At 53.8% G+C, this 26707-nt stretch overlaps 2 long non-coding RNA genes across 2 annotated transcripts in view; one reads left to right on the top strand and one right to left on the bottom strand.

Moving 5' to 3' along the window:
- Positions 1 to 13818, bottom strand: part of TWIST2 (twist family bHLH transcription factor 2) — a 48493-nt gene extending 34675 nt beyond the window's left edge. The window contains exon 1 of the long non-coding RNA XR_004136935.2: positions 13172 to 13818. This is a non-coding gene — a long non-coding RNA (twist family bHLH transcription factor 2). The remainder of the gene's footprint in view (positions 1 to 13171) is intronic.
- A 308-nt stretch (positions 13819 to 14126) lies between these two features.
- On the top strand, positions 14127 to 21871 carry LOC135321238 (uncharacterized). The gene is made up of 3 exons (XR_010380798.1): positions 14127 to 14234; positions 18973 to 19087; positions 21575 to 21871. It is a non-coding gene; the product is annotated as an uncharacterized LOC135321238 (long non-coding RNA).
- The last annotated feature ends 4836 nt before the right edge of the window (positions 21872 to 26707 follow it).

Genomic DNA, 26707 nt, shown 5'->3' with positions numbered 1-26707 from the left:
CGTGGTTTATGATTAAGAACAAAGGTCCCCAAATACATGGAGAAGAATAAGAAAATGCAGACGAATGAGGGTGCTGAAAGCAAACAGAGCGAGGGGGTGACCAGGTGGGAAGAGGAGGAGCTAATTCCCGTACTTAACGCCTTTCGGGACCTGCCTGGGCGACAAGGGCGACAAGGGCGGGAAGGTGACAGACACACGCCCTCCCTGCCTGCAGGGAGCCGGGCCGGGCCGTGCTGGCACATTTGTTCTGGAAGAAGGTGCCCAGTTACCCTAACATTCAAGGCACTGTGCGAACACAGAGGACAGCGTCTTGAGGCGTGGACTGCAGAAGATACAAACATCTGTTTTGTCAGGTGACTTTGGTGTTACTTCAGGAGGAACTGATGTGGTAACACTGAGTGAGGTCCCAGTGGGGCCGCCCTGCAGGAGCAGCGCTTCACGAGGTGGGGCTGGGGGGTTGGTGAGCCAGAGTCCAGAGGACGCGACACCTGGTATGAGACCTCCAGCCCACCTTGCAAAAGCACTGACTTGTTTTCCTAAATCGCAAAAGTGGTCCAGGACGTTTGCAGGAGATTTGGAAGATACAGAAAAGCAGTAAGAATCAGAAGGAAAGGGAAACGTCCCATTAACATTTTGGTCTAGAGACAGTAGTTCCTGCCTCTCTCCCCAGGCAATCACACCCACCCAAGCACTCACGCTGCGTTTTCAAGCTGGGGTCACATGCTCTGAATAGTTGCTTACGACACAAAATTTGCTGTCTGTATGTGGATAAACCACAACTTATTTGAGCAATTTCCCAGGACATTTTGAACATTTCACTAATATTAGCAAAGCTGATGTGAATTTCTTGGCTGCCAGGCAGAGCCGCCATGATTCACTCAAGTGGATTTGCTCAATCAAAGCCCATTTCCAATTTTTAAAACCTTTTTAACCTCCCAGCAGATTTTACAATTTATCTTCTTCCAGGCAGGACAAGAGGACACTCCTCAATAATGGGGACAGTATATGTATTTTTTCCAATTTAACCAAAAAGTGGTATCCTCCTGTTTTATTTTGAATTTCTTGGCTGTTGCTGAAGCTCCGCACTTTTCATATGTGTCCTGGCCAACGGAATTTCTTCTTCTGTAAATTCATACTTTTTGCCCTTATTTTCTACTGGGTAATTGTCTTTTTCCTTCTGGGTTTTAAGGGCTCTTTGTCTAGTAAGAATATTGATCCATCATAAAACAGATTGTAAATACTTTCTTCCCCGTTCACTTCAACATTCTGACCACCCCAGTTTCCTGGTGGTTGGTAATTCTCAGTTGAGTTGGAGTTACTCTTTTCTTTTTTTTTCAGTGGAGGCACTGGGGATCGAACCCAGGACATCGTGCATGCTGAGCACATGCTCTTTCGCTGAGCTACACCCTCCCTAGCCCCCGGGAACTTTTCTTTTCCTTTATGCCTTGTGCTTGCTGTTCTTCCAATGATCAGCTTTAGGAACCAGGGGCTGTGAAGGGTCCACACTAGTAATGTCGCCTCAGTTCCCTCACTGTACACTGTCACCGCCCCTGCTGCCTCCCAGCCGGGGAGGGGGTGCCACACATGTCAGTGATCCCTGCCGGACCAGCCGTGGACCACAACGGGACAAAATGAATGTGTCGGCCAGGGTGCACCAGGGGGCCTGACTTTCTATTAGCTTTGGTGGCAGACGTTTTAAGGGAGAAGCTGAGCGGGCAGACGTTGTGACACCCACGAGAGAGGACAGTGAGCAGGGCAGGGGCGGGGGGAGAGGGGCGCCCGCCCTGTGCAGTGCGCCCAAGGATGCCGACTTGGTTCAGGTCCCCTGGATGGTATTTCTGAAAACCTGCTGGACGAAGGGTGGAGACCCCTTCTGCGCACACCGCCCCGACTGGAGTGCTGGCCGGGTGTCCCTGGAGTGTGGCACACGGTGGACAAAGCTTCCCAGTTACTGGGAAGCAGAGGTGGCTGGAGAGAAGGGCAGAGTGTCCCCGGGGAAGGCTGCGCTGTGCCTTGAATGTGAACGACTCTCTCGTGACTCAAAGCACATCCCTCTGCACTGGGCTCCAAGACCCACAGCTGCAGGAGGGACCCCGCGGCGGTGACGAAGGGGGCCCGAGACAAGACGTGTCTGGTTTTCCGGGTGACCCGTGTTCTTGTCAGTCAACTGCAGGACTCAGTTAGGGGGGTGGGCAGGTGACCGGTGCCCTGTCCTCTGTCTCCGTCTGAGTCCTCTCTCAGCGGCTCGAGGGAGTCTCTGCCTCCTTCCTTCCCTCCCTGGTGGCTTCCTTTCTTTCTGGGGGGAAGGGGGACAGAGGACCAGGAAGAGGGGGCAGTGGCAGCAGCTGAGCCATGTCGCTTTGCTCTCAGTGACTCGTCCCTCCCGGAGAGACTAAGGCCTGCTTTCAGCTCCTCTGAGCCCTTCTCTCTGGATTCTCAAAGCACAAACAATCTGTGAGCCCAACACTATCTTTGGGGGTTTCTGTAAGTGTCTCAAAATGCTCACTGCGTAACCCCATGCAGGTGATGGAGAGACCGAACTGGATCACGGTGGGAAACACTGGGAGAGCCACTGTCTGCTGGTCCCTCGTGGCCGGTCCTGGAGACACGGCGGCTGGGAGGCGGGAGACGGGGGTCACAGGCCAGCCCGGGAAGGAGGGAAAGCCACCCGACTGGCCCTGAATCCTGTCTCACCACCTCCCTCTCCCCGGGGGCAGCCCCACAACGCCAGTCACCTGCCCACTCTGCACTCTGCTGGGGGCCCAGCCCTGAGAAAGGCGGCCCCAGAGACGAGCGGCCTGGGGCCAGAGGCCTTGGTCTGCAGGAATCACCAAGTCGGGGGGGCCACAGTGTCCCCTTTGAGGGCCTGTGAGCCTGTGAACCAGACTAAAACAATCCGATTAATGGACGGCCCCCGGGCTCTGGGGAGCCCACGGCTGGATGTGGCGGGCTCACGTGCTCCTGGACCACCCCCACCAGAGGAAATTGCTCCCTACTCTGGTCTGCTGGGTCGACGGCCAGCAGGCCAGAACCCTGGGGCCATGGAGAGGCTTCCAGAGGTCCGATCCACATGCTGCAAAGTATGCTATCAGAATTGCTGGAAGAAAGCCTTTTCATGAGCACGTTAGGAAGCAGACTGGAAAGGAAAGTGCTCTCGGGCAGGCACACCTGACCGGGTGAGAGCCACCCGACAAGCCCTGCGTCTCGCGGGCGGGCTGGGCGCCGGCCCGCAAAGCAGACAAGAGCTGAAGGCCCAGCTGACCTCCACCCCAGGCCCCCAGCCACCAGGGGCCCGTGGTCCGACGCGAGGGTTGGTTGGTTTGGGTTTTTTTTGGTGGTAAAATACACACACTACACAACTTATCATTTTAAACATTTTGAAGTGTACAGTTCAGTAGCATTAAGCACACAACCTTCAGGTCGTTGTGCAAACGTCATCTCTGTCTAGTCCCAGACCTTTTTCATCTCCCCAAAGAGAAACCCCGCCCCCGCGAAGTGGCCCTGCCCCAGTGCCCCCACCCCGGCCCCTGGCGGCCCCGAGTCCCGCCCTCGGCCCCTGGCGGCCACGAGTCGACCTTGCCTCCCCTGAATGTTTCATATAAATGGAATCATGCATTATTTGATCTTTTGTGTCTGCCTTCTTTCCCTCAGCATAACATTTCCAAGATTCACCCGCGCTGCAGCGTGAATCGGAGCGCCGTCCCTTCTGGCTGGGTAACAGCCCACGGTGTGGACAGACCACGCCGTCCTGACCCCTTCCTCCGCTGACAGGCCTTCGCGCTGCTTGTGCGGTTGGTACTGTCAACAGTGCTGCAATGAACACGGGCGCACGATTTTGTTTGAGCACCTGTTTTCCATTCCTTGGGGTCCATACCCAGGACGGAATGGGAGGTCCTACTGGCTTTTGGAATTTGACACCTGGAGGACTATCAGAGCCTCCCTCCATCATTTTACAGACAGGGAAACTGGGTCCCAGCGAGGCCGTGACATGCCCACGACCACAGAGAGTTTGCAGGGCTGACAGGGGAAGCGATGCCCCCTGCACGTGCAACCCCAGGGAAGTTCCGTTCGGACTGCTGACCTCCGAGGCACAAGACAGCGGACTTCGCCCACAGACTCACTCGGGACCGAGCCTGCTTCCACAGAAGCGACAGCCTTTGCTTTCTGTCTAATTAAAATTTCCCAAATTAGAAAAATACCATGTCAGAGAAGTCTCTTAAGGGAAAGAACTACATACGATTTATTCTGGGAAGAGTGACTTCACTGAACAGCCAAAATCCCCGCTACGAGTCACGCTGACGACACACAGTCACGCACGGCAAAGAGCCCTGCGAACCCGCGAGTCACTGTTCCAGCCGGGGAGCCGGGCCGGGGCAGCCGGGCCGGGGGAGCCGGGGCAGCCGGGCCGGAGGAGCCGGGCCGGGAAGAGCCGAGCCGGGGCAGCCGGACCGGGGGAGCTGCGGCGGGCGGCCGGAGCCAGAAGCACCCCGCGTGGCTTTCCATGTCCTTGTGCCCCCTTTGCCTCCTTCTGGTTAGAAAAAGTGGAATTATGTAATTAACGCTGCTGTCACTGTCAAAAATATATATATATACACAACACAAGCTGACTGTCCAAGAGCTTGGCTCGAGGCACCGCCACCCCGACACACTTCTGAGGAACAAGCTGGGAGGATGAAGTCTGTCATCAGTGAAAATGATGTTTTAGCACCACTCGGAGAGGCCTGCCGCCCAGCAGAAGGATGCCTCGTGAGGTGGACAATATGGTCATTTGCATTCTCCCAGCAAAGCCAGGCTTGTTCTGTTTCCCCTGCAGACCCCGGAGGTGGGCGGGTGTGAGCTCCTGGAAGTCAACTGTCTTTCTAGTGGAATTTGGTGGTGAGGCTGTACCTCCAGGAGGGGAAGGAACACTGAGCTGCCAAGCCCTCTGACTGGCCTTGGCACACGCTGAGCCGTGCTGGGCTCAGGCGTTCGTCCGCATGACCTGAAGGGTGGATCGGGAGCAGGACCCATCTGGCTTGGCTGAGCACCCTCCTCCTCGGGCCCCCACCCCTGTGCATTGCCAGTGATTTCCCTGGCCGCCGCACTCTCGGGGTCCTCTGCTTTCTCTGGTACCTGACGCACCCAGTGACTGTGGCAGGCTCCTGAAAGTCGGGGGCCACCTGTGGGATGTCTCTGACGCCCTGGCCGGGTGGTGCTGACACCCCCACCCCCCAGAGCACGTGGGAAGTGAAGGTCCTGCAGGTCCTCGTTAAGCCCCGTGGCCCGGAAGCCTCCCACCTGGGACGTCACTGCAGCAGCGCTGAGGTACTGGAGTTTACAAAATGTCACTTTTCTGGGAAGGCAAGAGGGTGCTTGTTCTGATAAAGCACTGTCTTCTGGGTTTCTGAGGGACCCCAGGGGAGAGGTAACGGGTCTGCAGGGAGCAGCAGAGGGAGGCGCCCCACACCCCACCCCATCCTTCTGTTTCCCTGTGAGAGAGGCCCTGGCCCCCGCACCCCCCCATCCCGTGTGGAGTTCTCCACACGTCACTTCTCCCGCTCGCATCCTCACTTTCTCCTGTCCTTCGCCACACCTGAAAAAGTTGCCTCTGTCATAGCACGGAGTGTAAAGGATCGATCCGTGTTTACTGAGGCACCGGGGACACATGAGGAGATTAAATCCCTCAGTAGTGCACTGATGCGGAACTGATCCTTTGTGAAACGTCATCAAACAGAAGTGGACGTAGCACAAGAGCGACCTTCGAGATGAGCAGATAAATGCAGCACAGTCCACGCTTTCTGCTTACTGTTTAATTACAAGAAAACCCCTATTCTCAAAAAATCGTCTAAAAGAGAGTTCAGGAATTGGCGGTAATTTAACATCCAGCAAAACAGACCTGAGTTAATTCTGCCCTTTATCACACCTGAGCCATTGCACAGAAGAGGTGGTGCTGTGTGCGTGAGACCGGGCTCAGCCCCCCAAGGACACCGGGAACACCATTCTTGAGCGCACCCGCTCCTGGGGTCACCACGTGGTCCCGTGCAGCTGTGGGTGGTTTGAAGCAGGTCATTTTGCACAAGAAAAATCAACAAAAACGGGACAGCTCGGTTTCCCAGGGGACAGATGTCCATTTGGGGCGCTTCCGTCCTGGTGTCAATGGAACATTTTTCTTAGAGAGCAGTAAGGAGAGGCAGCCACGGAGACGGTGCGGGTGGTGTCTGGCCGCGCGTCTGCTGCTGGGCCGCACTGAGCTCCCAGAGCCCTGGGGCCACGCAGCTCAGGGAGCCGGGAGGATGCGTTCACCACCCCACCCCCCCCGCTCGCGTCTCCGCTGTCACCGGGAGCCGCTGGCGGGCTTCGTGCCAGGCCTTTGCCCTTACTATAACACAGCACCACAGGTAGACTTCGGTTAGTGATAACGATAACGGATCTCAGCCAAAGAAAACCTGCGGAGCACACTCTGGGCGCAGGCAGGGCCGGGGGCGGCCATCGGAGAGGGAGCTGCTGCAGAAGAGATGCTCACCAGACAGGAAGACGCACAAAGGGCCCCAGCTCTCTCAGGTCCCCACCGCCGCACACGGACGTCCGGCACAGGGCGGGCTGCTGGCTGCGCGCGCCCTGACGACTCGGCGCGTTAGGAGCCAGTGTATCTGCCGCACGCAATCCAAAATGATCTCAGTTCAGGCAAACTCACCCTCAGTGAAGATGTTTATCAGTCGAACCCAATCAGACATGAGAAGTGTGTTGGTGTCGGATCAGAGGAGGGAAGTAAAGCCTTCCCTCCCGCCTTTCTGCGCCAACGTGCAGCCATCCTGGCATTTTCCAGAGACCGTGAGCACCTCGCTGCGGCGCCCGCGGGGCCGTCTCACCAGGACGGGCTTCCACGCGCGCGCCCAGCCTTCCGGGCGCGGGCCGCAGCACAGAGCTCGCTCAGCCCGCAGGCCGGCCTGCCCTGTCACCCCCGCCTTCCCCGGCCGAGTCCCGGAAGCAGAGGCCAGGCAGCAGGCACTTCCGCGCCGGCAGGTCCGCAAGTCAAGCAAGGCTAACGGCTTTTGCCTTCTGATCCCACTGCCGGCCCTGCAAACAAATCGACTTGAAGAAGGGAGATTAATGAAAGGAAACAGCAACTCAATATGCATCTCTAGGTCTCGTGCTGGGAAGAACACGATGCCTGCTTGCACCCAGACTTGCAGAACGTCAGGCAGACTCAGACGATGAACAATCGGCCTGTGCTTTCTTTCAGGGACTTTGTTTATTTTACAAGCTGTCCCTCAAGGAACCCCCACTTGCCTCTGAAGCAAAAAGCTCTCAAATCCCTAAGAAGAGGGACACATTTGTCATGAATTTAACGGAAGGGCCACTGTGGCATTTTATTTGTGTAGCAACAGAAAAACAGCATAAACAACAAAAGTTGGGGCATTTGTTCCCCAGGGGGAGTTGCAGAAAGGGTCCCCCCGCCTCCCCACCCCAAACACGAGGCTAAACAGCTGCCCTCGGCTTCTCTCTGAGTTGCTCTGCCCGATGCCATGGAGAGGCTCTGGCTGTGACCCCACCTCAGACCTCAGCCGTGGGGTTGGGGTTGGGCATTTTGTCACCATCAAAGGGTTAACAAAAAGTAGTTTCAGCCCAGATCTTTCCTGTCCATCCCACACCACATCTGTACATCCAGAAAAACAAACGCGAGCTCTCCATCGAGTGCAACAGCAGGGAAAACGAACCTAACGGCAGGCAGCACGACCCAATTTACCGTTTTCTCCCCACAAAGATGCAAGTGACTACTTGCAAGGTCGAATATGAGCTAAAAAGAAAGACATATTTTCCAGAATAACTGACTTTGAAAACTTAACGCTCTTTGGGCCCAACCCTGACCTTCATTCAATTGATGGGGAAGTTCTGGTCTGAAGAAAGGAGGGAAGCATGCAGCCACAGGGGCATCGCTCCCAGGATGTGAGATGCAAGATCACTCAGCTCTGCAGGAGATGACACAAAAAGCTGGTCATCCAGCGCTCTCCCTGGTCGAATGTCAGCGGAAACCGTCATGACGGGGAGAAAGCCATCAGCCTCCGCAGGCGCCACGCCTCGCGGCTGCGCCACGGTCCTTCTCGCCCGTAATCACAGGGTCACATCATTCTGAACAACAGAGTTTACATTAAATAATAGAGATATTTGAAGCACGTAAAACACTGTTTTGAATCAAAATGACTCTATTTCCAAATAGCCACAAAAAATTTCTCTTTATGTCAGAGTCAAGTTACGCGCTGGCTCCTTCTGATCTGTCTCCTTTTAGCGTGACAACTGCTAGTAATCACTGAAGAGCCTTGGTTGACATCGGCATGGAAACCACAGCGTTAATGTCACTGCCTCATTCCAAAACAAACATTAAATTAAGGCATATTTAATATAATTAAATTGCATTCAAAGACTCACTACTGAACCAAAACACAAAATACCTTCCTATTAAAAACAGATATGAATTTAAAATAACCACGACCGAGTTTAGGATTTGATATCTCTGTCTCTCTGTCTCTCTCTGTGTCTCTCTGTCTCCCCACCCTCCAACTGTGCATGACCCTAAATACTAAAACTTCAATCTCTACACTTGAATGAGTAATTTTGAAAAATCATTGGCCTTAGAACAGTGTGTGTGTGTGTGTGTGTGTGTGTGTGTGTGTGTGTGTGGGTGTGGGTGTGATGTAAATCAATATAGAGTTAGTATCTTAAAAGCAAATGATGTATTGGTTTTAGATAAATATTTCCTAAAATTCCTTTGAAAAATGTCTTCTCTATTAGAATAGGCATGAATGTATTGACTGATACTTCTCTCAGATTTCTGGGATTCTGCTCTCAGTTTTACAATTATAAGGAACCACCTCTAGTTAATTATATGTTGGAAATATGAGAAATTCCTAATATTCTGAAAAAATGCAATAATGCAAAGACAGCAGAAAAAAGTGGATTTTTGCTCAAAGCAACTTTTTAGTTTATTACTCTGACACAGGCATAATAATCCCTTATATAATTTGCTCATTTGAATACAGGATTTTTTTTTAATGCCTGTGGAATATCTTTTCTTCCAAACTTTTTATCTTGAGATGCTTGGAGATTCACATGACGTGGTAAGAAATAATACGAAGAGATCCCCTTGTGTTCTTCACTCGGGTTTCCCCCAACGGTAATCTTGCAAAACTGTAATACAGCATCGCAACCAGGAAGCTGACATTGATACAATCTCCAGGCCTCGCTCAGATGTCGCCAGCTTCACATGCACCCGGGCGTGTGTGCGAGCGTGCTTCATTCCAAACAGCTTTATCACATGTGCAGGCTCAGGTGACCATGTGAAATATTTTCTTAAGTAGTTTCTGTTTTGAGTGTTTCATCTTGGCTTTACGTTCGAACACACCCATGTCCGTGTCTCTTAGATTCCATGTCTTCTGTACAGCGTTCTGTTTCTTGGCTACACTAACTTCTTCATCTCTTCTTTGAATTTTACTGCCTCATCTGTGAACTCTTCGCTAGCAGAGAGCTTTGTATTTGGTTTGCTTTCTGCAGCACACTTATCCTTTCCCAGGATAAGACACAAACATAAACAGACATTCCAGCATACATTCACAGGGTTTTTAAAGACACCAGTGAGAACAGATTAATATAAATACTAAGCTTAAAAACTGTCATAAAAGTTCAGCCTTTAAAATTGCCTTATTAAAATATTTGTTTTTTTTCAAAGCCCAGATTTAAACTAAAGTTATGAGTTACAGTGCACTGCTCAAAAAGAGTTTACTTTATGATCTTTTTGCCAGGCGAATGGATTCTGGCATCTGTGCCGTCTATCCAGAACACAGTGAGGCAAGGATGATGAAAACACAGTTCTTTCAGGCTCAAGACTTGTCTGAAAATAGTACAGCTTTCAGAAAACCTCCGAAAAGTACTATATTTCCAACGGCCTCAAACAGCCGTGCTCAAAGTCCCGAGACTCCAGCCCCCACTCTGGCCAGATGGGTAGCGGGACCTGCTTCCTGCAAGGTTGAAGGAAGGACGACAGATAGTTAAGGGAACGATCGCCACATGACGGAGTTCAGCTCTCACATCGGATCTTTTCAATGGGTGCTTTATGACAAAACAGTCTATTTCAGGTAGCTGGGCATTCATTCTACTTCCTCCCGTGACCAACCAAAAGGTCTCCTAGGATTCTGCACGTCCATTCTCCAGAGGGAATTAATTTTCTTTTGAGACCAGCTAGCATTCCAAATATAGCAGTTAACAAACACCTTCGAGAAGTAAATGTTCAGGAGGGAAGAAAAGGCTTACATATGTTGGGTGGTGAGAGGGGCACATTCTGCTCTCCAAAGTAACTAAAAGTTCTCAGGGAAAAAAAATTACTTTCTTGAGTACCGGAACCTATTGAAAATTTATGCCTATTACAGAAGTTAGAGAAGATTTTTTTCTTTTTAACCACAAAGCAGAGAAGAGGGGAAATATCCGATAAGTACGTTTCCTACACCATCCTAGCCAGGTGCCTCTGCTCTGCTCCCGGGCTCGGGCGTTTAATGCGAATACTGAAAACCCCTTTGGAGATTTCCCGATCAGACGAACCCAGCTGACCGTCCAAAGACACCTGATTTATTGTCTATTTCTGTTTTTAAATAGCAGGCCAAAGAAAGTCAGGATAAACACAGCACCGGCGGCGCTCCGGCACCTCCTGGGCTTCTCTTTATATCAAAGGATGATTTTGGTGTTGAATGTCGTTGCTTTTCATCTAGAGGCAGCTCTTCTATCTCCAAACAGACATCAAAATCCCTTACGATTTATGGAAAAGTTGAGAAACTCTTCACTAATATATATAACTAGCACCTCCTAAAAATGTTACAAATAAATATCAAATGCCATGGACCAACATTTTTGGGAAATCAACCCAATGACTATATTTATACCTCCAAAGGCTAATGGGTTAAAAAACAAAAAGAATACAAAGTTTGTCTAATGTGCCTGATACATAAAAACAAGGTGTCAGTGTATCAGTGTGCTAGCGCGGTCCCTTCTCTTCCTGTGCAGCGTGGATGTCCACCTACCTCAAGAACCTGGTTTATCGGAACTAGTCAGTTACATTCAAGTAGATAAAAATAAAAACAAATGGGCCCCACAGAGATCGTTCGCTCTTTAGCTGAATGTGTTTATCTCTTACATTTTAAGGATTTTCCCCCCAAGCAAACTGTTACCACTTTTCATTTCTTTATTACAAGTAATGCCTTTTATTTTTTATATAATCTTTCATTGTGGTCTGTATCTGATTCTCTAAGTTTTAGGAAGGTAATTATTTTTAAATGAATTTTAAATGCTCCTACTAAATTCTTGCATTAAAATAATACCTCTTGCTTTTGTTTTCCATAATTTTCTCGAGGGAAGTCTTAATGATAATTCTGTTGACATTTTCCTTAAACAAAGCTATATGTGTACATTTTAAAAAGATGACATTCCTCATCTGTTTGTTCGTATTTCAGATGTGCTGTAAACTATGGATAGTATAAAGGGTAAATGGAATTAACTAATGGATGCTCATAATTTAGGCAGCAAAAACCAGAATTAATGTATCATTCCACTGTAGCATTTTAGTACTCAGCCAATCCAAACTTTCTTTCCTAGGGAAATATGTGATTGAGACACTTTCCATCTGCTTTTGACAGAGATAGTAGAAGATTCCCATAAGTTATTCCCTGCTAAAAATTCTTTTTTGAAAACCTATAAAATGTGTATTCTTAAGGGACTATTTCACCAAAAGAATTTTTTATTTAGAAATTAAAAACTTAAAAAATAAAATAAAATCCACCTGTGCTAGATCAGTCTTTCGTAGCCACAGCAAAAACACTTGCAGATACTAGAGGACACATAAAAAAGAAATAGAGAGTAGGTGGCTGCCTGCTCTGGGTTAATCTAAATTCCTTCTGTGTGAAGTAGAGACTTACAAAAACACTGCAAGATGAGCAAGAAACTAAAACATACTAAGTAGAAACGATTTTTAACCTGGCCCTCTCCCCCACCCCCAAAATCTTGCACCCTTCATCTCATTGTCCGTGAGAGCCATTTTCAGGGAGATGAAGAGAGAATGCTCACAGGGCCTTCTGGAAAAGACAAGACGGCACCTCTGCAGTTAAAGGATTGTCTAAGGGACTTCAAGGCGTCTGATGAAAGGGGGCCGGTGCAGGACGCCCGCGCGCTCTACTGAAGGAACCCAGAACCTCCGGTGCTCTCAGCAGCCGTACCCCTGTGCCTTCTCCCGCGCAGGGCCCCGCCGCACCTCCTCCCTTTCCCCGCAAACCTGTTTCCCAGCCTGGACCCCTCTCGCTTTCCAGCCGGCGGAACACCGGGTCGGGGAGCGGGCAGAGACCCCTCCTAGACTCTGGAGGTTCAAGGCTGGGGCCAGAGGCTCCCAGCTCCAAGATCCGCTCCACCTGCCTGCGGACAGCCGGGGTTCCCAGCCGTGGTGTGTGCCTCCGGCCTCGGAGCTCCGCTCTCCGCGCCTCAGCCTCGGCCTGGCGCCCCGGATCCCCGGCTCTCGGGCTGCCCTGGCCCCGTAGCCAGCCAGCCACCAGCGCAGGGCAGTGTTCTCCTGCCTTCCCCAGGCAAACCTAGGCGCCGCCGATCTGCACCTCTGCGCCCACCCGGCCAGCCACTGAGCCGACGGCCAGGTCCCCGAGGCGCAGGCCGGGATGCCCTGCACGAGCAGCCAAAGAGAACTGGGTGTCCGCACGACGAACGCGCTCCGCCGCTCCCCGGGAAGAGGGCGAAGCCACAGCCCGGCACGGACTGGCTAGGGCAACTTCCCGGGCGGCCTCCCCTCGGAGGGACGCAAAGGGCAGCAGGTACCCAGATCTCTGCCCCTGGCCGCTCCAGGCAGTTCTGATGCCCACTCCCCTTACAGTTACCTACAAATCTCCCTACACAGAGCACCAAGGATGGAAAACGCGGCTGTCACCAGTCTGCCCGTTGCCGACGGACACCCTACATGGGAGCTTGCAAAACACCACAGGGGTGCCCCTGGGACCTGGGAACTCCCCCAATAGACCCGAATCTTTTGCCGGGAGGAAAAGCGCGCCCCATCCTCGCAGCCGCGGCCCGCGGGCGCCCACCAGGAAGGATGCGCGGGCCGGGCCGCCCGCCCCCCGCAGCGGAGGGCGCCCGTCGCGCGCGCAGCACCTACCCTGGCGCGCCGGTCCGGACGTGGGTGGCGCGGCGCTAGTGGGAGGCGGACATGGACCACGCGCCCTCCATGCGCCACACGGAGAAGGCGTAGCTGAGGCGCTCGTGGGCCACGTAGCTGCAGCTGGTCATCTTATTGTCCATCTCGTCGCTCTGCAGGACCTGGTAGAGGAAGTCTATGTACCTGGCCGCCAGCTTGAGCGTCTGGATCTTGCTGAGCTTGTCCGAGGGCAGCGTGGGGATGATCTTGCGCAGCGCGGCGAAGGCCTCGTTGAGCGACTGGGTGCGCTGGCGCTCGCGCACGTTGGCCAGGATGCGCTGGCTCTGCAGCTCCTCGAAGGACTGCGCGCTCGGGCTGCCCTTCTTGCCGCGCTTGCCCGGGGTCGGGCTGCCATCTTCGCTCGACTTCTTGCTGTAGCGCCGCTTCCGGCCGAAGCGCTTGGGCTGCCGCTCGAGCTCCTCCTCGCTGGTGCCCAGGCTGTCCACGGGGGACACGGGCGAGCTGGAGCCCTCCTCCATGGCGCCTGGCCGGCGCGCGTGGGGCTGGGGGCGCCGGGCGCCGAGCGCGCGCCGCCGGCCAAGCCCGCGGTTGCCGAGCACACGCTCTCCGAGTTGCTCGAAAGGCTCTGATTTCAAGGCCGGCTTGTGCAAAACCGAGGTCTCCGGGAGAGGAAGTTATTCTAACTTTTTTGGAAACTCTAGCCGGGCTGGGTTGCTAAATAGTTGTCAGGAGCGAGGGCGGCGCTCTGATTGGCCACCGCGACCGGGGGCAGGACAAGTTCTGGGGCCTTCGCCGGCCGCCCCCGCCCCCCGGCGCGGCACTTTCAGTTTTGCCTCCCCCTTCAGCCCCGGCCCCGGCGGGCACCCGGGAGGCCGGGCCCTCGCGCGCCGCCCGCGCCCCAACCCCGGGCTCTGACCGCTCTCCGGCCGCCCGCGCCCTGCGCTCAGCCGACCTGGCTTTGTCTGCTCCGTAACTGGAACTCGGGCCCCGCTGGGCTGTGGGGTCTCTCCCGCGGTGCGAGGGGCACGGGAGGCGAGTCTTACCCTAGATGCGCTCCCAGGAGGTGAGGACGCGACGGGGAGCCCCGGGGCCACCTGGGCCCGAGTGCGCCTGGCCTGCTCCCGAGCGCACAGCGAGTCCGCACCGTGGCCCGCCAAGTTCAGCCAGAGGTGGGGGACGTGCGCGGGCATTAGTCCCGGCGTCCAGACCGCGGGCGTGCGGACACTCGGATGCTCTTGTAGACGCCGCTTCTCCCGCACGGGCCGCAGGGATCCATGGAGAGGCGGCCCGCTCTGTCCAGCCGTTTTATCGGGGAGCTCCTCACCCCCAACTTGCTGGGGAGCCCCCGCCCTGAAGCCCTTTGCAGACAGGCCTTCTAAGCGCTTTAAAACCGCAGCGCCACAGCGAGTATCCGCGGGAGCGCCTGGTGCCCGCCGCACCCACCTGCACCGCCCGGCCAGGGGTGCGGGAGGGGGGCGGGGGCGTCCGCTAGGCCGCGGTGCCGGGGCCCAGTCTCGGCGCTCCCCCTTTGCTTCTCGAATCGGCCGTGGACAGAGGGCGGTCTGGGGAGCCGCTCGGCCTCCCCTGCGCTGGGCGCCCGCAGGCAGCCCCGGGAAGGCAGGCGCGGGGCCGGGCCTCGGCGGGCGACGCCGGGGGACGCCGGCCTCGCGCCATCTGGACGCCGAGCGCGGGCGCGTTTGAAGTGGTTCGGGGGCTCTTTGTTCGCCAGGCCGCTCTGGCTCGGGGCCTGGAGGTGGTTTACGGCCTGGATGCCTTTGAACCTATTCCCAGGTGACCTGCGCTCAATTAGGCCCGGGCCTAGCGGGCTGTCAGGCAGGCCGCGGGACGGAGGGCGGGCGGGGCCCTTTTACTGCCGTTGAACTCGGGGCCGGGGAGCTCGGCCGCAGCCGCTCCTGGGGCCGGCCGGGCTGCGACCACCGCGTCGGGACACCCGAGGGCGGGCAGCGTGAGTGGGCCCGGCCGCTCCGGGGACGTTTCTCCCGCCGCAGTCGGCGAGGCGAGCGAAGACAGAGCTGGGGGAGAGGCCCTCACCCAAATGCAGCCACGAAACAGCGCTGTTCGCAGTTCCTTCCCGGCCCGCGGGCTGCACAATCCGAAAGCGGCGGGGTCCTGGGAGTCGCCGCGCCCAGCCTGCCCCGCCTGACCGCCCCTTCTCCCGCTCCGGAACGGCCCTCGGATAATCCAGCACAGCAGAAGAGCTTTCCGTATCTCTTTAAAAATAAAACTTAAGGAACAAAACAGAGGGAGTGAGAGGAGCCCGGGGAGCGCCCTGTTCTGGCGGGGACGCAGCCTCCCCGAGGCTTCCCGCACCCACGGGCCTGCGCCTTCTGGGGCTAGCATTTCAACGTCTGCTCCTCTTGGAGCAGAACAGCAGCGACTGGAGGCTCTTTACCAGCTCTCTGTCTCTGGTCTTGGAGAAACCGAGGGCCCAGACCCCGTTTCCCGCCTGGCTTAAAGAGCCCAGAGACGTCCCACCCCTGAGCCCCAGAGTGTTTAAAGAGAAGGGCCTGCCCTGCAGCCTGCTCCACCTGGCTCTGTCTCTCCTGCTGCCGGGGCAGGAGTACAGGTTCTGGCAGGCGGATCTGAGAGCCAGTCAACTGCCTAAGTCACAGCAGTAGGCAGGGTTGGGCTTACAAAGGGCCGATGCCTGATGTCCAAGGGACATGGCACATACAGGTAAGATTCTACTTTAGGAAAATCCCTTTGAAAAATTTCCCCTTGAAAAATTGCTCGGGAGGGCATATGACAAGCCCTCATTATAGCATCTATACCCTTGGTCTCTAATGTTGCCACCACAATGCCGACGTCGCTGTTCCTCCAGTGTACGTGGTGGGATGATGAACAGGTGCCCACTCTCCCTCCCATTCCTTCTTCTACTCTTCTTTCCTGAGTTGCAGGGGATGAAAAACCAAAAATGACCTTTTTCAGACTTTGGCAGCCCTGTCTGCAAGATGCACTCTTGTGGGATGTGGGAGAGGAAGAGGGCCACGGCCCTGCCCCACCCTTGCTCAGCCCAGTGGTGGAGATGGCCAGTGCTCCTGGCCGTGTGGTGTCTGGGTGCTGGACATCTGGAGGTGGGGGTGAGCCCCCGTTTCCTGGAGTGGAACGCAGCTGGAGTGGTGTGGCCTGGGAGTGGCAGCCATGCGGGAAGCAGGGCCGCTTTGATTCCAGGCTGGTTCTGGAGTCGCTGTTCCCCTGGGGCAGTGAGGCATTGACTCCATTTCTGCTGCACAGTTTGCAAGGCAGTCCCCACAGCTCTGCCTAGAGTCTGTCAGCTCCACTGCAATTCTGTCACACCCTCTAATAAGTTGTTCCTGAGTAAACCCGCCGGCGTGGGTCCTACCCTCCATAACAGGGACCCGGGACGCCGGCACTCCGGGCACTCTGAGGAGGGTGCTCAGCCGAGCTGGACGGGTCCTGCTCCTGACCCACCCTTCAGGCCATGCGCTTCTCTCTTGACCTCACTCACACTCACTTGTTTTTGTTGTTGTTCTTGTCTTTGGTGTGGTTTTTTCATTTCAGTTACATCCACCTGGTTAGCTTTTTTTCTTTCTTTCTTTTTTTAATAAAGTTACTGGGATGGAACCCAGGGCTGCGTGCATGCTAAGCACGTGCTCTACCACTGAGCTGCACCCTCCCTGCGACACAGAGTCACTTGTAATGTGGGAGTGCCATGGGCCTTGGCTACACATTGCTAAGTGCCTTTAGAGTCAAAGTTGTTCTTGCAACACTCTCATAGTGTGATGTTTTTCACATGGAGTGTATACCAGATTTCAAGTTAAAATAAGACTAGAGGGAGAGAATATAGATCAGTGGTAGAGCGCGTGCTTAGCATGCACGCAGCCCTGGGTTCCATCCCCAGTGCCTCCAGTAAAAGAAAGAAGGAAAAACCTCATCACCAATAAGTAAACAAATAAACTGAATTATCTACCCCCCCAAAAAAAACCAACAAACGTTTTTTAAAAATATAAATACATACATACATACATACATACATACATACATACATACATACAACACTAGAAAGACCAACACTGGCTTAAAAAGAATGGGAGAGACAAAGCAGGGTGTGGGGTCTGAGACAGAAGCCAGGCTCCTCTGCGTAAACCTTGTTTGGCAGATTTGACTTTGAAATCATATAAATGTTTTACATAGTTACTTAAAATTTAAACCCAAATGAGAAAAAATAGGAATCTCTAAAAAGTCAAAAGCAAAATCAGACAAATGTACCTAATTTTGTGTCATCTTGGTGGCTTAACCATGCAGACAGATAGTTTAAGAGCGCATTAAGCACTGTGGTTTGACTCCATCCAGCCCTGGAGGGACAGACTGGCGAGGCGAGAGGGAGCTGCACAAAGGCTTGCGCTGGTTTTGGTATTTGTATTTCTAGGAATATTGCTGTTGTCATTCTGAAACCGTGAGCTAAAGCAAATAAGTTATTATGTCTACCTCTTTGGAAATCAAGATTTTCAGCCGAAAAGAAAAGAGATACAAATTGAAAATGAAAGAAGTTAGGCGAGACCAAGTCATTCTAAGCATGTTGTAAACGTCACTATGAGCTCATGATGTGTTTGCTCTTAAACAAGGTCTCACCTGAGTCTGGGCCACTGAAAAGACGCAGAAACACTGTGACCCAGCGGCAGTGAGCCCCGCCGGGGTCCAGCTTGTGGTCTCTCCTTGGAGAAATGGCTGGCTTAAGGTCTGCGGCAAAACTTGTATAAGATGAACCCAGTGCATCTTACTACGCCAGAAAGAAAGGAAGTGTTCAGTGACTCATGGTCCTGCTGGAAACGTGTCACCACACAGGAGCTTTCTAACCACGGTGGACTGGGAAAAGCCACCGTCCAGTGCTGTTCTAGGAGGCGCTCGATTTAATTTAGCCTAACTTTCATTCATGAATCAGGAAGGCTTGTTTTCTCTCCTCACACCCCCTTTCAAATTGTTCCTGTAAGTTCTCCCGTCTTGGCTGTTTTTATTCTTAAAACCTGTCACTTACATCCTCTGCCCCCTCCTCCCCCGACCCCCAGCCCCCACTCTTCAAACTTCGTACTTTCACGTGGAGCCCAGCAGATCCTGGCGCCCCTGACGAGGGGAGAGAGCGCAGGGCTGGTGGTCGCACTAACAGAAGCGCTCGCCTCGCTGTGCGCTGCGGGGAGAGATGAATGGAAGACGGAGGGTTAGCCCAGGGCCTATTAACTATCACTGACTGTGGGCTTAACACCATGCTGAGCAGTGGGGCAGGAGCCCTGGAACAGGCCCTTCGCCATCAGCCCCTCGAGGGGTATCCTAGGGTCATGAACCCAGGCTGGGGGGCACTGAGGAGGGAGGGGCCCGCAGGTCCGGGGTGCTGGGAAAGACATCAGCAAAGGGTGAGCGAGGCTACCAGAGAGATGACAGCATGCTGAGACTCACAGGGTGAGAGGCATTGGTGTCCCCACCATGGGTGGGTCCCTGTGGCTGGGAGATCAGGGGCTCAGGGGCCAGCACTCTCTTGGTTGCAGGCGATACAGATGCAGCCTGTACCTGCTTAACAGAAAAGAAATTTGTTGGCTCACAACTTGGAAGCTCAGACTCCGGTTGGCTTCAGGCTTAGCTGGATCCAGGAGTTTCAGTGATGATACTTGTATCTCTGTTCTCCCTCTCCAGCCTTCAGCTCTGCTTCCCTCTGTGTGTGCACGGGGCTCTCTCTTCTGTGCCTGGGGATGGCAGGCATGACACTCCAGGGTCATATTCTCCTGGGATGGCAACACTAATTAAACAATCTTCTCCTCTTGCTCCAGCAGAGGAGTTGAGCACAGGACCCTGATTGGCTGGACTTCCACCATGGGACTGGGGGGCTGATGGCCCTGAGAGTGGGGGGTTCCCACCGGAAGACACGCCAGGCACATGAACAAGGTGCGTGCACTGCTGTATCAGTGGTACCAGGGAGGAGGCTTGGGGCCACAGTCTTAAGAGTCTCATCGGACCTGCTGCCAAATTTGGATTTCCTTCTGAAGGCAATGGGAACCACAGCAGAGTTCTAAGGAAAGATGTGATGACTGACTTTTATTTTGAGAGAAGTTGGAAGGTGACCGCCAACTAGGAAGCTTTGCAAAAGCCTAACCAGCTGACGTAGAAACCATGGAACAAAGGAACTAAGAAGGAACAAATGAACCAAGGAACCAATGGACCAGGGAACCAGGGAACCAAGGAAACAGGGAACCCAGGAACCAAGGAAATAGGGAACCAGGGAACCAAGGAAACAGGAAACCAGGGAGCCAGGGAACCAAGGAAACAGGGAACCAGGGAACCAAGGAAACAGGGAACCAGGGAACCAAGGAAACAGGGAACCAGGGAACCAAGGAAACAGGGAACCAGGGAACCAAGGAAACAGGGAACCAGAGAACCAAGGAACCAGAGAACCAAGGAAACAGGGAACCAGGGAATCAAGGAAAGAAGGAACCAGGGAACCAGAGAACCAAGGAAACAAGAAACCAGGGAACCAGAGAACCAAGGAAACAGAGAACCAGGGAACCAAGGAAACAGGGAACCAAGGAACCAGGGAAACAGGGAACCAGGGAACCAGCGAACCAAGGAAACAGGGAACCAGGGAACCAGAGAACCAAGGAAACAGGGAACCAGGGAACCAGAGAACCAAGGAAACAGGGAACCAGGGAACCAGGGAACCAAGGAAACAGGGAACCAAGGAAACAGGGAACCAGGGAACCAAGGAAACAGGGAACCAGGGAACCAAGGAAACAGGGAACCAGAGAACCAAGGAACCAGAGAACCAAGGAAACAGGGAACCAGGGAACCAAGGAAAGAGGGAAACAGGGAATCAGAGAACCAAGGAACCAGAGAACCAAGGAAACAGGGAACCAGGGAACAAAGGAAACAGGGAACCAGGGAACCAAGGAAACAGGGAACCAGAGAACCAAGGAAACAGGGAACCAGGGAACCAAGGAAACAGGGAACCAGAGAACCAAGGAAACAGGGAACCAAGGAAACAGGGAACCAAGGAAACAGGGAACCAGGGAACCAAGGAAACAGGGAACCAAGGAACCAGGGAAACAGGGAACCAGGGAACCAGCGAACCAAGGAAACAGGGAACCAGGGAACCAGAGAACCAAGGAAACAGGGAACCAGGGAACCAGAGAACCAAGGAAACAGGGAACCAGGGAACCAAGGAAACAGGGAACCAGGGAACCAAGGAAACAGGGAACCAGGGAACCAAGGAAACAGGGAACCAGGGAACCAAGGAAACAGGGAACCAGAGAACCAAGGAACCAGAGAACCAAGGAAACAGGGAACCAGGGAACCAAGGAAAGAGGGAAACAGGGAATCAGAGAACCAGAGAACCAAGGAACCAGAGAACCAAGGAAACAGGGAACCAGGGAACAAAGGAAACAGGGAACCAGGGAACCAAGGAAACAGGGAACCAGAGAACCAAGGAAACAGGGAACCAGGGAACCAAGGAAACAGGGAACCAGGGAACCAGGGAACCAGAGAACCAAGGAAACAGGGAACCAGGGAACCAAGGAAACAGGGAACCAGAGAACCAAGGAACCAGGGAACCAGGGAACCAAGGAAACAGGGAACCAGGGAACCAGGGAACCAAGGAACCAGGGAACCAAGGAAACAGGGAACCAGGGAACCAAGGAAACAGGGAACCAGAGAACCAAGGAAACAGGGAACCAGGGAACCAAGGAAACAGGGAACCAGGGAACCAAGGAAACAGGGAACCAGAGAACCAAGGAAACAGGGAACCAGAGAACCAAGGAAACAGGGAACCAAGGAAACAGGGAACCAGGGAACCAAGGAAATAGGGAACCAGGGAACCAAGGAAACAGGAAACCAGGGAACCAAGGAAACAGGGAACCAGAGAACCAAGGAAACAGGGAACCAGGGAACCAAGGAACCAGGGAACTAGGGGACCAGGGGACTGAGGGAGGGCAAGGCACTTGGCGATGGTGGTGGATGAAGAGGGAGTTAAGGGGGAGGAGGCACGGGATTTGACTTCTCTTGGGATGACTGTGCAGCCCCTCGAGCTAGGCTTGGCGTTAACTAGGGAGGCTGCGTTCACCCATTTCCCGTCTTGCTGTATAAGTTATGTTTCACCATTTTAGATATACAACTTGGGAACAGGAAGACATGCAGTTTAAATGCTGCTTTATCTCATAAGTAAAAAGGGAAACACCCAGCCACATCCACCTCCAGCCTATGCAGCCGAGCTGAACAGGATGAGAAGGAGTCAGGATTCTGTGTTCTGTCACTGACGAGGCGTGCCCTTAGGCTAGTCCCTCCCTCTCAGCAGAACTCGGGTTCCCCTCTGTGATATAATGGGCTGGGGTGAAAGAACCCTAAGGTTCCTTTAACATGAGGATGTCTGGGTTCTGTTTTCAGAAACTGAAATCCAGGCTTGGGGACTGAAGCTTCACATCACACTTGGATGCACCGCAGCGTCTTAGAAAGGCGGGCAGCGGGGGTGGTGCCAGGGCGTGCGGACTGCGACTCTCTGTAGGCTACCTAAGTAATGTGCGGGGAGCCTTGGTGACCACGCATGCCCTGACCCCTCATAAAGTCCCTGCCCCGTTGTGGCCCGGTTGTAAACTTCCCTGAAAAGGTCATGTGAATTTATCGTCCCCAGTGCTTTATAATTAGAAATTATGGTCTCTCTTCTGCACGACACTTTTGAGCTTTAGCAGATCTTAAATTAAAAGCTGTATACATGCTTTAAAATGTTCTTCTGAAAACTTGAAATGCATTCGTTGAAAAATTGACTTAAAAAGTCCTCAACACTTATCTAAATAAACATACAGATTTGACCTAAAAGGTGTTAAAGAATGAATTTGGAATTAAACGTGTGTGTTACAACTCTGATTATATCTTAAATATAAAAACTCATCAATGAGGCCTTCTGGGGAAACACTTGGGGTGTGTGGCGAGCGTCTCTTTTACAGAGGTCAGCAGAGCAGCAGGCGGTGGGCTGCAGGGCTCTCCCGAGTGCCCAGGGGAGACAGGGATTGGGTGTCCCTGTTTAAAGAAGAAAATGTGTGTGTGTGTGTTTACGTAGGGTTAAGGGGTGACATGGAACTTCTCCAGGCTACGCATTTTTTAAAAGGTTTTTAGTTATTTAACTTGACTCCGTTTTCCTCCATTTTATTTCTTTGTCCCCGACCAGGAAGGATGGGTGAGAGGCCTCCCGGTCTCCGCTCTTCCTGGATGATGGTGACGGGGGGGGGGCGCCGGGTCCCCGACGGGGCGTGAGGCCTACCCGCGCCAGCCTCTCCTCTAAGTCTGCCTTCCCTCCTCTGGCCCAGCTGACTTTTCCTTCCGCCTCTTCAGAAAGACCCTCACGCCCAGCTCCGAGGGGATGCTGTCTGAACTCTGAATATGAAGGGAAATCAGCTTTACTTTGTTTTTTTGACTGAGACTTCTCCCCCCAAGGAAGAGTTGCTGAACGCTAGCATCAGAGGACAGGCATGTCCCCTTCACGTCCCCGGGCCACTGGGGAACGCTCTCTGTGTACTGTGTGCTACCTCGTTAGGGCTGTTGGTCGGGGGTGACTCCCAGGCCCAGGATCCGCCCTGAAATCCGTGGCCAGCGAGCTCGTGACGGAACAGCTTGGATCACAGTCACTGATATTTTTTCTGTCCAGGAGTTTGCAGTTTGAAAGGAAGAAAGTGTTTACACTCATTTTCCATTTTTAGAGTATTTGCATAAAAACCTGGAATATAAATGGTGCTTTTTAAATCCCACAAGTGCCATTTTGGTATCTGATCAATAACAGTGCAAATGGTGGGGACCTCCAACAACTGGGTGCATTCTCTATGCTCCAATTAGAGGAAAATGGTCACCTCGAGGAAGAGGAGGCTGAAGGACGGATAATAGGAGTGAAAAAACCCAAGAAACAGAAAAGCAGTCCACCAGTGCCGGCCGCGGGGGCAGCTGGAGCCTGGCTCCCTCCCCACCGCGCCTTCCTCTGACCCCCTCGTTGTGAGTGTTGAGGCACCGAGCTCCCCAGCCCGCAAGCAAGCTCGGTCCGTGCACTAGGGCCGGAAAGGGGCTCTCTCTAAGTGTGCGGTGGGGAGTGGGCCCGCTCTCCTTATTTGAAGGTGTCATACACCTACAGTACATTGTAAGTTTAAACTGTGGTGCCTTTTGACAAGTGTGGAACCACCTCCTCAATCAAAACATTTCCATCTCTCCAGAAAGTTCCTTGTGCCCTTGGCAGCCCGTCACCTCCCCCTACCCAGCCCCTAGCACCCACGGCTCTAATTTATGTTCCTGTTTCGCTTTTCCCAGAAAGCCATAAAAACGAAGCTGTACAGGATAGAGCCCTTTGTGTCTGACTTTTTACACTTAGAATAAGGCTTTTTAGATCCGTCCACCGTCGGCGTGTGCATCTGTAGTTTGTTCCCTTTTACGGCTGGGTGCTCCGTTGTAAGGGGACACGACAATTCATTTATCCATCCGCCAGCTGAGGAGCTGGCGTTGTTTCCAGGTTTGGCTGAGTATCAGTGTAACTGCAGTCAAGTCACTGTTCGCACATTTTCCTCCCTCTCGGCTCAGCACCGAGGGGTGGGATGGGCGTTACTGAGTCCTGTGCAAGCGTGGGCTTTACTTAAGAAGAAACTGCTAAACGGGTTTCCAAAATGGCTGGACCATTTTGCATTCACACCAACAACGTGTAAGCTCAGCTGCTGATGGCTATGTAGAAAGCAAAACAAAACAAACAGAAACAGAAAACAACACGTGTTGGCAAGGACCTGGAGAAACCGGAAGGGACGATGGCCCAGCTGCCCTGAACAACAGCTCGGCAGCTCCTCAGGAGTTAAATGTAGTCTGGTCACGTGACAGCAGCTCCACCCTTGGGTGCGTACACCCCGAAGAGCTGAAAACAGGTGTTCAAACAACACTTGTGCACAAATGTCCATGACAGCATTGCTCACAGTGACCGAACTATGGAGCAACACAAATGTCCATCGATGGATGATGGATAAACAAAATATGGTGTAGCCACACGTGGAATATTAATCAGACTTAAAAGAATGAAGTACTTGTATGACATCTCTTGTATGTGGAATCTAAATGATACAACAAACTAGTGAATATAACAAAAAAGAAGCAAACTCACAGTTACAGAGAACAGACCAGTGGTGCCAGGGGAGGGCGGGGGCGTCTGGGCCGGGGGGCAGGAGGCACAGCCACTGGGGTAAGACAGGCTCAGGGATGTGCTGCCCAACACAGGGGCTGTGGCCAACATTTTGTAAGAACTGTAAATGAAGAGTCATCTTCCAAAATTGTGTAAAAGTGGATTTTTTTTAGAAAAGAATGATATGCTGATTGTATTCTACTACGACTGGATGGAGCTTAACAACGTTACGCAAAATGAAAGAAGCCAGGAGAAAAGTCATGTGTTGTTTGGTTCCACGCACGTGGAATATGCAGAATAAGCAGATCCACAGAGACGGAGAGCGGATCAGCGGTCGCCAGGGGTCAGGAGGGAGAGGTGAGTTACTCACGCTTTCTGTTTTCTGTACTTTGTGGCGCTTTGACATCTTAGGGCCTTGCGAACCCAGACAGGGACCGCCCCTCCCAGAGGCAGCCAGATCCCGGAGAGGGCAAACCAGCTTGCCTGAGGACATCCCTCTGCCACCCCGCCCGCCCGGCCAGTCCTGGGCCCACACACCAACCGACCCGCCCTGTCGGCCTGGAGCGCAGTCTCCGCCCTGAGCCGCCTGGGACTAGGTACTGACAGCCGGCCCCCCACCCCCACCCCCACCCCCGCGGCCCAGGCCTCTGACCCTGAGTCTAAGGCGGAGCTCCCTCCCCGTTCCTGACCCTCTCCCCGGGGTGGTCTGGATCGCACACCCTGGCAGTAGGGTCCAGAGAAATGTCTCCACTCTCTTCTCCAGCCTCAGTCTGAAGGACGCATCCAGGTCTCAGAGCGGGGCTTTCTCAGCCGTCCTGCCTTTCCCTGGCGACGGCCAGCTCCGGCTTTGCTGGTGTGTGGGAGGGTCTTGGGGGGGAGAGAGCTTCCTGGCCCTCTTCTAGCAGGAAGAAGCGGACTTCTGCTTGAGACCCAGCACCCTGCTCGAGCCGGGTCCAGCCCCGCCTTCAAGGAGGACACTTGCTCCGTCCTCTCCGCAGACACAGAGCACCTTGTCCTGGGCCCCAAGGGCTGGCTGTCCCCAGAGCTGGCTCTTGCGCCACAGTAGAGGAGGGTGGGTGAAGGCAGGGCTTCGTGCCCGTGCGCCACCTCCCCAGCCCCCCATCTTTCCTGAAGGCACTCGGTAGAGGCCCACAGGAGGAGGCGGGGGGTGAGTGTGGGCTCCCCTGTGTCCGGAATTACCACGGATTTGCAGCTGTCACATCAGCCCATTGCACTCATCTACTAGAGCTGCCGGCACAAATTACCACAGACTCGGTAAAACAACAGCAACGTGTTCTCTCGCAGTCCCGGAAGGCAGGAGTCCTCCTTGGTGGGGCCCCGGGGGGATCCTGTTTCTCTGCCTCTTCCAGCTTCAGCAACTGCCAGCACCCTTGGCGTGGGGCTGCCTCGCTCCAGTCTCCCCGTCGGCCTTCATGTCACCTGGCCTTGTGTCTGTCTGCTCTGTGTGTCTCTTATAAGGAAACTTGTCGTTGGATTTAAGACTCACTTGAATGATCGGGGATGGTTCCATCTCAAGATCCTTAACTTAATTACATCTGCAAAAAGCCCTTTTCCAGGGAAGGCGACAGGTTCTCAGGACTGGGACATGGACATAGCTCTTGGGCCACCGTTCAACCCAGGACATCGTGTGCGGCTTTTGAGAAATCGTTAACGTTCAGCTGTTTCTTCCCTTCCTGCTTGTATGGTAACCGCCTCTTACGGCCCACCAAACGTGACGTCGCCCACCGGTCCCCCGCACGGGGGCTCGCCACACGTGGGGTTTCGCTTCCCTGTCGCCTGGTGACCCCATTCTCTCGGGACTAAAGGGGAACTCTGGGCTTGTAGATCATCGGGCTCCTTCTCGCGGACAGAGCGCGAGCGACGTCCGCTGCCTGAGGAGAAGCGCAACTCCCCTCAGAGCCTTGCCCGGCGTGTCGTGTCGCCGCCGTCCCCCCGCTGGCCACGCTGCAGGCATGTAAAGATGTGCAGCGTGCTGGCCCCGTGGCCCACGGCTGCTCGTGGTCAGCAGAACGTCTCGCTTGTCCTTCCGGTCACTCCTCGTGACCAGAGCTTCTATCCAGCTTGCATCTAATGAGTCTCTTTGTCAGAATAATTTGGGTGGTCTTCCAAGCCCAAGGGGGATGCATTTGTGAAGTCTCAAAGGGAGGACTCCTGGAGTTTCCCGGTGACAAGTCTCTCCCGTGTAAAATCAAACATCATACAGGGCGTCCTAGTCACGCACCACCCGCCCCGTCCAGGACCCCGCGGACAGAGTCGTCTCCGCCTGTGCGGCGGGTGAGGCCGGCACGTGCAGAGAGGCCCCAGGGGTGTCCCTGCCCCTCCCTTCCCCCCACAGCTCTAAGGGGGGCAGCACTGCACAG

This window comes from Camelus dromedarius, chromosome 4, assembly GCF_036321535.1.
Source record: "Camelus dromedarius isolate mCamDro1 chromosome 4, mCamDro1.pat, whole genome shotgun sequence".
Classification (NCBI taxonomy): domain Eukaryota; kingdom Metazoa; phylum Chordata; class Mammalia; order Artiodactyla; family Camelidae; genus Camelus; species Camelus dromedarius.
This window is presented reverse-complemented; position numbering and strand designations above follow the sequence as displayed.